General features: G+C 39.5%; 3 long non-coding RNA genes across 5 annotated transcripts; 2 read left to right on the top strand and 1 right to left on the bottom strand.

Annotated features, from left to right (window-relative positions):
* Positions 1–2,953: 2,953 nt before the first annotated feature.
* Positions 2,954–5,294, bottom strand: LOC112556253. The gene is made up of 3 exons (XR_003097695.1): positions 5,211–5,294; positions 4,391–4,451; positions 2,954–3,414 (listed from the first exon to the last, which is right to left on the bottom strand). It is a non-coding gene; the product is annotated as an uncharacterized LOC112556253 (long non-coding RNA).
* On the top strand, positions 4,816–10,240 carry LOC112556252. Of its 3 annotated transcripts, none has more exons than XR_003097694.1 (5): positions 4,816–4,913; positions 5,199–5,323; positions 7,271–7,352; positions 8,771–8,818; positions 9,854–10,240. It is a non-coding gene; the product is annotated as an uncharacterized LOC112556252 (long non-coding RNA). The 3 variants fall into 3 exon arrangements; XR_003097692.1 differs by having other exon boundaries at positions 4,816–4,898; positions 9,854–10,239; XR_003097693.1 differs by having other exon boundaries at positions 4,816–4,916; positions 9,854–10,239.
* A 513-nt stretch (positions 10,241–10,753) lies between these two features.
* Positions 10,754–15,303, top strand: LOC112556245. The gene is made up of 5 exons (XR_003097679.1): positions 10,754–10,874; positions 11,151–11,286; positions 12,677–12,767; positions 14,042–14,086; positions 15,067–15,303. It is a non-coding gene; the product is annotated as an uncharacterized LOC112556245 (long non-coding RNA).
* The last annotated feature ends 1,735 nt before the right edge of the window (positions 15,304–17,038 follow it).

Raw genomic sequence — 17,038 nt, 5'->3', positions numbered from 1 at the left:
TTACAGTTGTGTGAAATTAGTTTATGATTAGAAGAAAGGACAGTTTCCTTGGTGGGGATGACAGTCTCCACAAGACTGATGTAAAAAGATAAGATTAATAAGATAAATAATGAAGGTTGTTATAAAAATCGTATAAACACCATAGAGTCTGTGCAAGAGAAGCAATCCTCTAGGCGGGTTGCGATCTCCTCCGTCCAGCACTTTAATGTCTTCATCACCGACTTCAACTAATCACCGACACACTGTCTTACACACCGGCACCTGGAGATGTTGTTGTGATACGACGCACCATGGTGTTGTGGGCTTGGAGATTTCTACACGTCGGACACACTAACATCACAATGGTCAATATAGAGATTTATACACACCGACATAGTGACGTCACTAAGGTCAATATGTAGTTCCCCTGTGTGGTTCAGGAAAACACCTATTGGTTATACGTTTAAAGAAAGCCGATAAGACGACAAGTAATTAAAGTTACTGAGGATAGACTTGGGAGCGTCCAGACCAATGGACTAAATTGTGGGTCACGTTACCGGCAATCAAGTCATTGGCACGTGAGTGGACTGACACAAGGATGAAGAGCAGGTGAAGTAATTCTTAAGAAAGGAAGTAGGAGGGAAATGCACATATGTTCAGAATCGCTGGTACACTGTCACTGACGTCACGTGTTGTAGAGATGTGAGCCAGAGACAGACAACTCTCACTGTCAGTGACAGGCGCTAACACTAGAGCCACCGGACCGCCCAAGATAAGAAGGAAGGAAGAACGTCAGACTAGAAAACCTTGGCAAAGGCTTCCTGCTAGTTATGACGGTCTGATGACGTGTTTTGTTGCTAGTTATGACGGTCTGATGACGTGTTTTGTTGCTAGTTATGACGGTCTGATGACGTGTTTTGGTGCTAGTTATGACGGTCTGATGACGTGCTTTGTTGCTAGTTATGACTGTCTGATGACGTGTTTTGTTGCTAGTTATGACGGTCTGATGACGTGTTTTGGTGATAGTTATGAAGGTCTGATGACGTGCTTTGTTGCTAGTTATGACGGTCTGATGACGTGTTTTGTTGCTAGTTATGACGGTCTGATGACGTGTTTTGGTGCTAGTTATGACGGTCTGATGACTTGTTTTGGTGCTAGTTATGACGGTCTGATGACGTGTTTTGGTGCTCGCTATGATGCTCTTCTGATCACGTGTTTTGTTTAGTTCGACTGCGGCGACTCTGGATGTACGCCCGCTCCGTTTAAATCTGCAAGGGACATGTGCCATAGAATACCTGATGGTAAGTTTGATGACACACGTGCTGATGTCTCTTGTGGTCACGATAACTTAACACCTCACATTAAACCTAACTCAGACTTTCACGCTACACCTGTTGGCTTCTGGTGTCTCTCAGACATACACCCCCAAACAAACAAACAAACAAAAAAAGCTATAGTCAGATATTTTTGCACATGCGTACTTTCAAGGCTTGACATGATTGACAAAGAAGAAATGACAGCTTAACGAGAAAGCAAAGACAAAATTACCTTAAGATAAATATTAAATGAAAGGAGACGAACAGTTTCCCGTTTGGGACATTCAAGCGACTATATGTTTGTAGAATTTGTTGCAAATGTCTTATGTCTTACAGCAAGTCTACTGTACATCGTTTCAAACTGAAATGTGTCGCTCTGTCTATTGTCTTTGTCTGTATGATGCCCCTATTCAGTGGCGTAGGAAGATGTTTTGCGTTGGGGGGGCAAACTCCCTGCTGACAGTGAACGGCGTTCGCACTCACACATTTCGTAAAAAGGATTGGGGGGGGGTACTGCACGCACGCACGATCTGATCGTCAGAGGTGTTAGAGCCTCCACTTGCCTCAGGCCCGCTTTTGTGACGGTGATGACCGTCTCCTCTCTACGTTCCCCTTTCTTCAGTTCTTTGCTCTTTGTGAGGAATTACGTCTCAATATTGGGGGGCAAAAGGATATTCCTGCCCCCCCCTGTATTTTCCTTGGGGGGGCTGCTGCCCCCGCTGCCCCCCTGGTTCCTACGCCACTGCTATTTATGTGATTGGGTATCCACCATAGTCCTCTAGTTCAGTGGTTCTCAAAGTGTGGTCCGCGGGCATAAGTCAGGTGGTCCGCGGCTGCCAGTCGTCATATGTCAGCAAAGTGATGTTTAAAGTGATGCATTGCTCGCATTAACATTTTAATTCAAATAACGAGGTAGGTACTTTTATGTCAACTTATTATTATACTACTGTCACAAAAGGACATTTAGTTTTGAATTGCAATGAAACAAATGCGGCAATTTTTAGGCCTTGGTGATCCGCCATATTTTTTACTTAAGTAAAGTGGTCCGCGGTCCGAAATACTTTGAGAACCACTGCTCAAGTTCTTTATCACCGACACGACTCTAGACTTTGTAGAGACACAGTAGAACCGATCATCTTCTCGTGGATCCTTTTAGACAAGCGCATTAAACAATAGTGGCATCTGTTTTACCAACTTTATTTACCTCAGCATGACATTGATATTTAGTTTAGTCTCATATAAAACGATATATATATAGAGGGAAGTGTAAGTCGCATTATAAGAATGTACTTCGAGTACTTGTCCTTGTAGGAGAATTTGTACAAACAGATGTCATCGTCTACAATCAAGTAGATAACATATGCACAAGGGACAGAGACAAGCACAGAAAAGAACACAAGCTTTGGTCAGCAACAACAGTGACATTAAGAACAAATGTGGAAGACATGTACAGAGATAAGCCACTGACCTAACACTTCTCAGTTTTGTTTTTAATGTGCAAATGGTTGTGGTGAGAGCATGTACAGATAGTAGACATCTCACTCACATCAACATGCTTTCTGACGTTGTGAACCAGTGATTTTTTTAAAATTTAATTTTGCAGGTCCTTTTCTTGTCTGCTATCCAAGAAGGGCAACTCCAAGAACTGGTAACATTTAGCTCTTTTTCCATGGGTATTCATATATAAAAATAAATATATCGGTATATATATAAAATGAAAGGAATGTAGTACGATTTTAGGATTAAGTATGTTGTACTAAGCTTTACCTAGTTATTTGAAAAAAGCAGTCAGAGCGATCTTGAGAACATGTGTCTGACTCATAATGTAGTGTCAATGTGGACCTTCATCGGCGTAAACACATAAAAAATATCGAAGCAGTCGAAAGAACTGAAACAATCTGGTCTGTTGTGGGTGGGTACAACTGCTGCCCTCTAGTTGCCGATTGTCTGGTACTATCTGAAGTCTTGTACATGGCACTGGCACATTCTATTGTGTGGTTGCCCATGTCATCCCAGAACACGGTCAGTGGTGGGTCTTGTGTCCCGTTGGTTGGTCCAATGGTTGTTTATAGGTGACAGAGCACAGCAGCACGGAGGTGTACAAACCTTAACAACTGCACTGAAAACGGATAAAAATCAGCACTTTCTTTTATTTTGATAGCACCGAGTTTTAACGGATAACTTATACTAAACTTCCCTAAGAACACTCGCTACAAGACATTGCCTGCCCTTGATGTGTTAAAAATAAACAAAGAAAAGAACAGGTGCAACAAATAAACTATTTCCGTGACTGACAAACATAACCCTGTAATAGTAATTATTATTCTACTGCTTTGAGTGATACTGGTGAGCTCTCTTGTGTGACCTGAGAACATTAAAACATTACAAACGTTGTGTAGAAAATAGTAGTTCTACTCACTTTTGTTTATAAATGATTTTGAGAATTGTTAACACCTATAAAACATTTAAATAGCAATCGTGAGAGATCGGTAACTGTGTGTTGGCAAGATATAAATAGTTATGCTTAATTTAGAATGTAGTTCAAATGTCACACTTTGAATGATAATTACAGCAAAAAAATACATTTTGCTCTCATGCCGACAGGTCCTAGACATTTAAAGAATAAGAAGTGAAGAATGTCGCCTGCTACAAAAAGCCGTTGAGAGCTTGATGTACCCAAATAGTAACGACAACAGGTGCGTCTGCCCACTGTCCGATTCTGGGATAATAACGAATATTATGACGTCATCGCAAGAGCATGAGATCGTTGAGTTCAAAGGTGTCTCTAAATTTTTTCTATTTCCATGCTTTTAGATGTTTTCATTGTATTTCTCGATGATTTTGTTCGTTTGAAAAATTCAACAAAAAAATAAATTTTATTGAAAGAAATCTGGTCTTATGTGTCTTTTGATGTTAATGGGTATTTGCTGTAAAAATAAAAAAAAAAATACTCAAAACTGGAACGCATATTATAGAACATAAAAATGCATAAAATTTGCCTAAGATGCTGGTTGTATGACGAATTCCTTTGATACGTATTTTTTTAAAGCATTACTGGGGCGAGCAATTACATTATTAAATAAAATGTCACTCACTTTACAATATGTGTCGACAATCCCCGCTTTCATTCTCGACACACATGAATTCAAACATCACCTAGCAGAGAAAGAGGATGACAACAGTAAAGTCAGGATTGTACAGAAACACATTAACGGTGTGAAGGCCTCGGCCAGAGGTAGAACTCGGACCTTCTGGTAATTACGAAACAACGGACCTTCGAGTTTGACCTTTTGTAGGTGACGGTGTTTGTAAGCGAACATTTAAAAAACGAAAGTGGTATCTTCCTTCGGGAGAAGAGTATCATACACCTCTCTTAGCTAAGTCTATAGATAGATATTACAACAGACTAGTCCTTTAACTTCTGTTAAACATTTATTCTTTAATAACCGCCACGTCGACAACGCAAGATAACTGAGCTTCGCGCTGACGTCACGTGACTAGCGACGTGACTTTTCCCAGTTGTCTTCCCCACACTACAGACAGTGACAACCTAACGACGACGTCTGTCGAGGTTAACATCGCCGTTACTGGCTTTAAACGCAAGTAGACAAAAGCACAGTTGTGTGTGTTTCTTGCTTAACTCGTTGCATGTTGTATACATGATGAGGCTGACAATGTTGTCAAAAACGTTATAAATATCCATGTTTATTTACAGATATATGTAGTCATTTTGGTCCCCGAACCTCTCATTGAAGTATAATCACATATAAAGGATTCATAAACATTGGAATGAACAACGGGTTTTAAGTCTTGGTAGAAGGTCTTCAAAACGTTTTTCTTGTTTAGCCGTAACATGTATTGACAACATAATAATAATCAAGTGTCATTGAATATTTTCTGAAGCATTCTACCAACCAGGATGACTGTACTGACACGGTTGTACCAAGCTGTCGTCTGCTTGCTGCTCGCCATGGCCCTTGAATGCCAGACACATCCACCAACACCAACTGGCTGAGCATCACAGAGAGGTACAACTCTAGAAGCTTGCTCATAAAGGATAAAAGATGTAACATCACTGTCCTGTGATGAGCTAGATATGACCGGACAAAGCATTAAACAGTGTAACATTATTATACCTTACAAAGCAGTCCCTGGTGTAGTCAGTTTTTAAAATTTCATAATCGTAAATAAAATACAATATTTCATAGTCTGGTGGGTGACTGGGAGAATCTGACACGCATGCGCAGTGGTGGAGGACCTCACAAGAAGGAGAGTGATGAGAAGGACACTGATTGCTATCGCTGTTGATGTCTGGTGTAAAAGCCTGGTGTCGCTAAAACACGAAGATGCCACAAGTCACTCATCCGTGACCACTATTATCCGACTGTTACTGGTGTGTAATTTACTCTTCATATCAACATTTGGAACTAAGAAGAGCAGTTTGAAATTGAGACACGTATAATGTTACATACATTCACTGAAGCTGGCAAGGACATTCAATCTGTCAAAGATCTTTTGACACAACTTTTGAAAGACAACTTGTGGACATCCTAAGTTTGTGATAGTATTAGGTAAAACCTTGCAGAGTGAGCAGGAGATCAGAGTTCGCCATCAGTCACCCGTGTTTTTGGAAGCAAAGAAATACCCTTCTACACCACAAGCTGCAACATGCAAACCTTGAACTTTCAGCAGCTCCTTCTTTTGACTTTTAGGAGATAGATCATGTGACTTGCTGTGTCACTGTGCAATATGACAGCTACACAGTCCTGAAATTCTTCACTAAGAGCTAGTGTATGTACATTGTGGTTTAACATATCCATCGTAAAGATTTTTGTTACAGTTGTCTAAAATACTTTATTATTTGGATGAAGGACAGTTTCCTTGGTGAGAATGACAGTCTCAACACGACTGATATAGAACGACAAAATAAATAAAACATTAAGGTTTTTACAAGAATCGTATTAAACACCATAGATCTGTGCAAGAGAAGCAATCCTCTAGGCGGCGTTGCGTCCAGCACTTTAATGTCTTCATCACCGACTTCAACTAATCGCTGACACACTGTCTTACACACGGCACCTGGAGATTGTTGCTGTGATGTGCTGCACCATGGTGTTGTGGGCTTATTGATATATACTTACCGGACATAGTAATATCATAATGGTCAATATAGAGATTGATAAACACTAGACAGAGTGACGTCACTAAGGTCAAACTAGTTCCCCTGTGTGAACCAGAAAAACATTATTTATACGTTTCCAGTACGCCGGTAAGACGACAAGTAATTACAGTTACTGATGATAAATTGCAAGCGATCAGGTCAGTGGACTAAATTGTGCGTCACGTGAGAGATGAGGTTACCGGCAATCATGCATTGACTCGTGAGTGGACTTTCACAAGCGTGAAGAACAGGTGAGGCAATTCCCAAGGGATGAAGTAAGTAGGGAGGGATGTGGACAGATGTTCAAATTTGCTGGCACACAGTCTGTCACTGACGTCACGGTGTTGTAGAGATGTGACCCAGGGACAGACAACTCTCACTGTCAGTGACAGGCGCTAACACTAGAGCCACCGGACCGCCCAAGATAAGTAGGAAGGAAGAACGTCAGACTAGAAAACCTTGGCAAAGGCTTCCTGCTAGTTATGACGGTCTGATGACGTGTTTTGTTGCTAGTTATGACGGTCTGATGACGTGTTTTGTTGCTAGTTATGACGGTCTGATGACGTGTTTTGTTGCTAGCTATGACGGTCTGATGACGTGTTTTGTTGCTAGTTATGATGGTCTGATGACGTGTTTTGTTGCTAGTTATGACGGTCTGATGATGTGTTTTGTTGCTAGTTATGACGGTCTGATGACGTGTTTTGTTGCTAGTTATGACGGTCTGATGACGTGTTTTGTTGCTAGCTATGATGGTTTGATGACGTGTTTTGTTGCTAGTTATGACGTTCCTATGACGTGTTCGGTTTGGTTTCAGTGCGCCAGGACCGGTGAACGGTGTGACCCAGCTGTTTGTTGCTCTTCAGATGACATGTGCCATGTTGTTAGGACAGCAAATAGTAAGTTTGGTGACACACAAGCTGATGTCTCTTCTTGTAACCATAGCTTGTTTCTGGTGTCTGTAACATGTACACCTGCATCACAATAAAACTAGTGTCATATATTTTTAACAGACGTACTATCAAGACTTGACGTGAGAGAAGTAATGACAGCTTTAAGAGAAAATAAAGTCAACAACACGATAAAAAATAAATAACAATGAAAAGAGACGAAACGTTTCCTGTTTGGGACATTCAAGCAAGTATAAGTTTGTAGAATTTGTCGCAAATATCTTATGTCTTACAGCAGGTCTATTTTCCATCGTTTTACACTGAAATGTCCCTCACTGTCTATTGTCTGTGTCTGTATGATGCCCCTATTTATGTGATTGTGTATCCGCCATAGTCCTCTCGTTCTTTATCTCCGACACAACTCTAGACTTTGTAAATACACTATGGAACATATCATCTTCTATTGGCACCTTTTGGAAAACCCATTAAATAGCAGGGCATCTGTTTTTCTACTTTTATTTACTCAACATGTCATTCGTACATAGTTTAAGTCACATATAAACCGATTATATCGAGAGGGCAGTGTAAGTGTCTTTAGAAGAATGTAGTTAGCGCACTGACCCTCAAGTACGCGGTTTCTTACAGACAGATGTCATCGTCTACAATCAAGTAGATAACATATGCACAAGGGACAGAGACAAGCACAGACAAGAACAAAGCTTTGAACATCAACAGCAGTAACAACAAAGTACGAATGTACAAGACTTCTTCGTAGACGGCAACAGCGCCATGGGATCATGGCTTTGAATAACTTGCAGTCATCTATATACCAAAGCATTTGCAAATTACAAGCACCGCGACAATAGAAAAAAAGCATGCTTAACAGGCTTTACTTCCAGATACTAACTTTCATAGTAGTACTCGTTTCGCTCTACGGGTGAAATACATGACCTCTGCCTTCTGACACAGAAATAAAGTACCCAACATACGAGAGTAAATGCCTGCGAAAACTGCTCTGACTTCTAGTCTGCAACATGTGATCGTAACTATAAATAGTCACAATCACCTCCCTGGGGACTCCCATGTGACTGACCACACACCATGTGACTGACCACACACCACGTGACTGACCACACACCACGTGACTGACCACACACTATAAGCGATTGTGGAGGGAGGCCAGGAAAGGAAGGAGGTGGCTGGTGAAAGTAAGCAAGAGTGAGCTGACCTACCATTGCACGCTGCGGCTCACCTCAGCCACTGTGGAAACCGTTGTTACATGTTGCAGCCATCCAACACCTCTAGACATGTACACAGATAAGCCACTGACCTGACAGTTCTCAGTTTTGTTTTTATGGTGATGATGGTTGTGTACATTTAATTAATAGCATTATGCTTTTACAATTGAATTTTTTTTACTTTTGCAGGAAGGATCTCTATTATCTGCACTAAGGTGAATCCAAGGCACATTAAAGGTAATAATTACAGATTTTTCTAGGCAAGTTTTTCTAGAGATAACTGTATCGAGGAGAAAGTATATTTATACACAGAGAGAGTAAAAATTAAAGGATGTTAAGGTATTAAGATTTGAAGATTTAGTGTCTTGTACTAAGCTTCACTTAGCTATTTGAAAAGTCCAGCCAGAGCGATATTGAGAACATGTGTCTGACTCATACTGTAGTGTCAATGTGGACGCCTTCAGTGGTGTAAACAGAAAAAGTAGAAGTAGGCGAAGTAACTGGTACAATCTCGTCTGTTGTTGGTGGCTACAACTGCTGCCCTCTAGTTGCCGATTGTCTGGTACTATCTGAAGTCTTGTACATGGCACTGGCACATTCTATTGTGTGGTTGCCCATGTAATCCCAGAACACGGTCAGTGGTGGGTCTTGTGTCCCGTTGGTTGGTCCAATTGTTGATTACAGGTCACAGGTCCAGCAGCACAAACGTGTCCAAACCTTAACAACTGCACTGAAAATTTATAAAACGTTTCTCCTTCTTTCTTTCTTTTCTACCAGTACTTAACATTTATCTCTCAGGATAGACTTTAGAACGTACACTTCCCATAGACACACACGACATTCCCTGCCAACTATGTGCTGAAAGCAAATAAACAAACTGGTGCAAGGATTAAACTATTGCATTAACTGACAATCATGTCCCTGTATAAAGTAATAATAGTAATAATAATTTTTATTATTGCAATGCCCAGGAAAAACAATGTGAACCCTGTTGTGTGACGTGGGACATTAAATCGTTACAACTGTAGTGTAGAAAATATTACTGTTACTCAACCTTTGTTTATTAACGATTCTCTGCACTGTTTACAGCAATCACACTTTTAAATTGCGATCGTTAATAATCGGTAACTATATGTTGACAAGCTATAAATAGTTCTGTTAGGTTTAGAAAATGATGTGAATGAAGGCACTTGTTGTCATCTAAGCTTCATCTTTGATGATACGTTGAATAACAACTACACCAAGTCTTGCATTTTGCTCTCAAACCAACAGCATTGAGGGCCGCAAAAAGTCATCGTCGAAGTTTACAGAATAACAAGTGAATAATGTCGCCTGCTACAAATGGCCATTGGATGCTTGATGTACCCAAATAAGTAACAACAACAGGGTGCGTCTGCCTGCTGTCCGATTCTGGGATGTTAACGAATCGCACGCGTAGAAGATCACCGAGTTCAAAGATGTCTTTAAATTTATTGTATTTCTGTGCATTGAGGTATTATCACTGTATTTATCAAGTGTTCTGTTCTATTGAAGAAATTAAACGAAAAAATAAATTCCACTGAAAGAAAACTGGACTTATGTGACTTTTGTCACTGATGGGTATGTGTCTGACAAAATAGAAAATTACTCAGCACTGGAGCGCATACTGTAAAACATAAAAAAATCGCAAAATTTATTTGAGAGGCTGGTTGTATGACAAACCTCCGTAGACAGAGAAAACAACAACACAGTTTACAAGATACTTGGTCTGAAGTGGGTACGGATCGCAGTAGGGTACATCGATTAAAACGTATTTTAAGTCAATTTCTAACTTTTATTTTAATATCGCAATGTATTTTCCTGATAGTTTAAAAACCAAGGAATCCATTTTTAAAGAAAAGTCAAACTGCACAAAACTGACCCCTAGCACCTTTCGGGGCCTCGAGCACAAAACTGTTCCGCGCGACTTAAGACTTATTTTGTCAGATTTATCTATATATACAAACAAGTGTAGAAAGAAATATTAGTAATTGTTACCTTTGATATGGTGCCAGGTCCTTCCAGTACAGATTTTAACCTGCCTGACTTCAAAATTAAAAGAACAAATCACTGACGTCGACAACGCAAGATAACTGACGCTTGGCGCTGACGTCACGTGACTAGCGACTTGTTTTTTTTCCCAGTTGTCTTCATTACACTACAGACAGTGACAACCTAACGACGACGTCTGTCGAGGTTAACATCGCCGTTACTGACTTTAAACGCAAGTAGACAAAAGCACAGTTGTGTGTGTTTCTTGCTTAACTCGTTGTATGTGAGTGTCGTGATGCACTAGCACACAAATAATCTCACTGCTTACACTTCTTATGATGTGGCTAACACAAGTATAATAATTATTAAAGTTATTTATTTACATATTTTTTTATTTTGTTCTTCTAACCCGCCATTTCCATAAAAGGCTCGCAACTGTTTGACAAAACAACAGTTTGTTATACAAGATACATTTTTTTTCACACTTTGCAGAGCTTGTTAAAGCTTGACATGTAATGACAACGTACAAATATGTAGTATCATTGTATTTTTCCTAAAGAGCTCCGAAACTAAGTGGTCTACCAATCACGATGACTGTACAAACACGGTTGTACCAAGCTGTCGTCTGCTTGCTGCTCGCCATGGCCTTGGATGCAAGACACATCCACCATCACCATCTGGCTCAAGCTAATTTAGTAAGGACAATACTTACAAGGTTCTTGATTAAAGACACAAAGATGTAATATCACTGTCACGTGGTTAGCTTGATATAATGAAACAAAATACCTTTAACAATGTAACATTGCTATGCCCTACAAACCCGTCTCTAGTGTAATCAGTTAAACAATTTCAAACTTCGGAGTAAGTAAAACGTTTTTCACGGAATTCTTCATCTGCTGGTGGTCGACTTGAAGAATCTGACACGCATGCTAGCACGTCTGAAGTTCTTACTATGACGTAGTTTATGTACATTGTGGTTCAACATAGGCACCTTTAAGATTTTAGCTACGGTTGTGTGAAATGAGTTTATGATTAGAAGAAAGGACAGTTTTCTTGGTGAGCATGACAGTCTCCACAAGACTGATACAAAACGATAAAATTAATTAAGATAAATCATGAAGGTTGTTACAAAAATCGTATAAAGAGAAGCATTCCTCTAGGCGGGGTCTTCATCACAGACTTAAACTAATCGCTGACACACTGTCTTACACACCGGCATCTGGAGAATGTTGCTGTGATACGACGCACTATGGTGTTGTGGGATGAGAGATTTTTAGTCACCGGACCTAGTAAGATTTTAATGGTCATTAGAGAGATTTATACACAATGGATACAGTGACGTCAACTTACGTCAATATGTAGTTCACCTGTGTATATTGTTTATACGTTTCAAGTATGCCAGTAAGATGACAGGTAATTAAAGTTACTGAGGATAAACTTGGGAGCGTCCAGGCCAATGGACTAAATTGTGGGTCACGTGAGAGATGAGGTTACCGGCAATTATGCCATTGGTGTGTGAGTGGACTTTCATAGGCGTGAAGAACAGTTAGGGTAATTCCAATGAGAGAAAAGATGGAGAAAAATAGACAACAATTTAAAATCGTTGACACACAGTCTGTCACTGACGTCACGGTGTTGTAGAGATGTGACCCAGGGACAGACAACTCTCACTGTCAGTGACAGGCGCTAACACTAGAGCCACCGGACCGCCCAAAAGATAAGTAGGAAGGAAGAAAACCTTGGCAAAGGCTTCCTGCTAGTTATGACGGTCTGATGACGTGTTTTGTTGCTAGTTATGACGGTCTGATGACGTGTTTTGTTGCTAGTTATGACGGTGTGATGACGTGTTTTGCTGCTAGTTATGACGGTCTGATGACGTGTTTTGTTGCTAGTTATGACGGTCTGATGACGTGTTTTGGTGCTAGTTATGACGGTCTGATGACGTGTTTTGTTGCTACTCATAACAGTCTTTGAAGTGTTTTGATGATGACGATGTGATGAAGTATTTTTGATGCTAATTATGACAGTTTGATGACGTGCTTGTGTGCTAGCTATAATGCTTTTCTGATCACGTGTCTTGTTTAGCTTCAGTGCAGCGACACAGGGTGTAAGCCGACTGTGTTTAGCTCTCGAAACGATATGTGCCAGAGAATAGCGTCTTTTCGTCGACGGGCTAGTAAGTTTGGTGACACACCTGCTGAAGTCTCTTCTTGTCACGATACCTTAACACCTCACCTTCAACCTAACTCACACTTTCACGTCACAGCTGTTGGCTTCTGGTGTCTGTCAGATGTATGCCCTCATAAAAAAGCTATCGTTAAAATTTTTTAACATGAGTACTTTCAAAGCTTGACATGAGTGACGAAGAAGAAAAGACAACTTGACAAGAAAGCAAAGACAAAATTACGATAAAAAAAGAAAATTAATGAAAGGAGACGCACAGTTTTCCGTTTCGGATATTCAAGTATAAATTTGTAGGATTTGTTGCAAATGTTTTATGTCTTACAGCAAGTCTACTGTGGATCGTTTTACACTGAAATGTCTCACTGTCTATTGCCTGTGTCTGTATGATGCCCCTGTTTATGTGATTGTGTATCCGCCATAGTCCTCTCGCTCTTTATCTCCAACACAACTCTAGACTTTGTAGAGACACAGTAGAACAGATCATCTTCTCGTGGATCCTTTTAGACAAGCACAATAAACAATAGTGGCATCTGCTATTCCAACTTTATTTACTTCATCATGACATTCATACATAGTTTAGTCACATATAAAACAACTGTATATAGAGGATAGTTCAAGCCACTTTATAAGAATGTAGTTAGCATTCACTGGCATTGAAGTAATAGACTTTGTACAGACAGATGTCATCGTCTACAATCAAGTAGATAACATATACACAAGGGACAGAGACAAGCACAGACAAGAACAAAGCATTGGTCAGCAACAACAGTAAGAGCAAAGTACGAATGTGCAAGACTTCTTTGTAGACGGGCAACAGCGCCATGAGATTGTTGCTTCGAGTAACTGGCAGTCACTCTGTACAACCATAGCATCTGCAAATTAAAACAACAGTGACAATAGAAAAAACATGCTTATCAGGCTTTGCTTCCAGGTACTAAGGGTGAAAGACATGTTCTCTGCCTGCTGAAACAGAAATAAGGACCGGACATACGAGACCATATTCATGCGAAAACTGCTCTGACTTCTTGCCTGCAACATGTACTCGTAACTATCAATAGTCACAATCACCTCCGTGGTGGCTCCCATTTTGTTTCAGCCATCCAACATCTCTAGACATAAACAGAGAAAAGCGACTGACCTGACAGTTCTAAGATTTGTTTTGAAGGTGTTACTATGGTGCTGCATGTACAGATAGTGGACAACTAACTCACATCAACATGATTTCAGACGTTGTGCACCAGTGATTTTTTTATGTTAATTTTGCAGAACATCCCGCTCAATTCTGCGTTCCACGAAGCATAATAATAACAGGTAATATTTATATCTCTTTCCATGCATGTTCGTTTATAAAAAATAAATATTTGGGAATATATATAATAAAAGTAATGTATTAAGATTTAAGAATTATGTTGTACTAAGCTTTACCTAGTTATTTGAAAATAGTTCAGCCAGAGAGACTTGAGAACATGTGTCTGACTCATAATGTAGTGTCAATGTGCCTTCATCGGCGAAAACACAAAAATAAAAGCAGAAGAAAGAACTGATACAATCTCGTCTGTTGTGGGTGGGTACAACTGCTGCCCTCTAGTTGCCGATTGTCTGGTACTATCTGAAGTCTTGTACATGGCACTGGCACATTCTATTGTGTGGTTGCCCATGTGATCCCAGAAAACGGTCAGTGGTGGGTCTTGTGTCCCGTTGGTTGATCCAATGGTCGTTTATAGGTGACAGAGCACAGCAGCACGAAGGTGTCAAAATCTCAACAACTGCACTGAAAACGAATAAAACTTCTTTCTATCTTTTTTTTAATCGAGTTCTCAACGTTCATCTCTCAGGGTAGACTTCAGAACATACACTAGCCGTAAGACATTGCCTGCCAATGATGTTGTGAACATAAATAAACAAACAAACTGTTGCAAGAATAAATTATTCCTTTGACAGAAAACATTGCGCTTCTAAATAATAACAGCAAAAATAATTTTCATTATTCCTATGCCCAGGAGTAACTGTTGTGAGCCCTCCTGTGTCATATGGGAACATTAAGACATTAGAGACATTGTTTAGAAAATATTGCTTCTACTCACCTTTGTTTATAAACGTTTTAATGGATTATTTACAGCAGTGACCCTTTTACATTGCAATCATGATAAATCGGTAACTGTATGTTCATAAGATATAAATAGTTCTGTTTAATTTAGAACTTAGTGCAAATGAAATCACTTCTTGTCATCTGTTTGACTATCTATTCAATGACAATAACACCAAAAGTCTTGCATTTTGTTTTCACGCAGAAGACGAATATATAGACTGGCTTTCTTAAAATAACAAGTGAATGATGTCGCCTGCTACAAATGGCCGTTGGATGCTGGATGTCAACAAATAATATGACGTCATCGCACGAGTGTAAGATCTCCGAGTTCAAATGTGTTTCTAAATGTATTGTACATTCATGCATTCAGAGGTTTTGACTGTATTTCTCGAGTGTTCTGTCTGTTTAAGAAATTCACCAATAAAAACTTCCATTGAAAGCAAATTGGTTTTCTTCAACTTTTGTCACTAATTTGCCTGACACTAATGTGCCTGATAAAATACAAAACTACTCACTACTTGAAAACACATTGTAAAACATAAAACATTCTCAAAATATAAGATATGGAATATAAGACTGCACGGTCTCATTAGCCAGTCAGCGACTGCCGCCATCTCAGCCAGACCCACCCGTTCACTCTTATTGCCTGAAGCCCCAGCGAAACGTTTAAGCTAACTGATGAAGGTTAAAGATAGTTTATTAAAATAGTGAAGGCGAAAACTCAAACTTGAATTATAGCCTGCAATATACTCGCCTAGTTTAGTTTTAGACCATTTGGCATACAGTGTAGGTAAAAAAAATTAAAAATATAAAGTATCTGTTTTGTGGAGTTGGAGAAATATATTAATGTGCCTTTAGTGCGCTTAATGCACTTAGGAAACTGAGAATCTCCATACTGAGGACGAACGTGGTGTTGACGTGCTTCAAGACAAAATCGGTGACGTCTAGGTGATCAGCAGCTCATTACGTGTGTGAAAAGCCTCGAACTGCTTCCCTGAGCTCGGCTAACCCTCGTTAAAGAATATCAGGCTGTCGCAAAATATCTTGGTAGCTGCAGACAAAGCACAAAAAACACAGCCTCTTCATATTAGTGCATTGTTTTTTTTTTCTCGACGAGTTTTTAACATAACAATGCAAATAAAGCAAATACAAACTCATCTGTAATATATGTGTGATGTATGTGATAAAACATGGAAGGTCATTTGTTAATGTTTTCAGGAGAAGCAAAGAAAAACTCAGATTTGAAAAATGTTGTGAGGGATAAACTATTATAAACATTCTGCCTTCTGTGTGTGTATACGTCTCTCTCTCTTTCTCTCTCAGTGAGCGTGTGTTTGGGTGCGTGAATTAAGGATGCCTAAAAAAAAAAATGAGAAAGACAATAGGATTGGAGCAAAATTAAGTAAATATAAGACGAAACACACTTGATATGAAAACAACGGTTTTATTTGATTCACAAATTCAGAACATAAAATGTTCAGAAAAACATAGTCTTTATCAATCACTTAAATTTTATGTATCAACAGTTATTACTTACCATTCTGCATTTTAATTGTATAAAGAAAAAAAAGTCCAACTCATAAAAACTTTAAAAGACTTCCAGACACAAAAAGATTCAAACAATTAGAAACTACACAAAAAAATTTTGAGACAGCAGTTTCTCACGTGAAGACATTCCACTCTTCTAAAAAGTCTGGTCAGGGGCAGCACCACAGAGTCAAACAAGATATACACAGAAACTACTCAACCTCTTTCTCAGCTGGAATACATAGTAAATAAAAAAGAATTACTCCTACAGTCACTTGTTATAGTCAAAGGGGAACAACTACTCAGATAAATGCTCTGACAGCAGCAGTACACTCCCCTTACTGAGTTCTGACTCGTGAACGAAATTGTTGGCCAACACAGGCCCCTCTCTTGTAGGGACATGAGGATGTCGTGTTAACTAGCATACTTCATGATAAATATAATATAGAATATACTACAGTCTCATCACTGAGAAAGGTTTATAGAGGAACATCACGTGACCTAACTATTCATGTCAGGAGCGCGATTGATACATAATTATTGCAATAAAATACAGTGTAGGGATTTGTTTTCAGTGAGTGCGGCCTGAAGAAGTTTTTTTGTAGCAAATAATAGTTTGTCAGTACCCGTATGGTCCACAGGTAAAG

This window comes from Pomacea canaliculata, linkage group LG2, assembly GCF_003073045.1.
Source record: "Pomacea canaliculata isolate SZHN2017 linkage group LG2, ASM307304v1, whole genome shotgun sequence".
In the NCBI taxonomy this organism is placed as follows: domain Eukaryota; kingdom Metazoa; phylum Mollusca; class Gastropoda; order Architaenioglossa; family Ampullariidae; genus Pomacea; species Pomacea canaliculata.
This window is presented reverse-complemented; position numbering and strand designations above follow the sequence as displayed.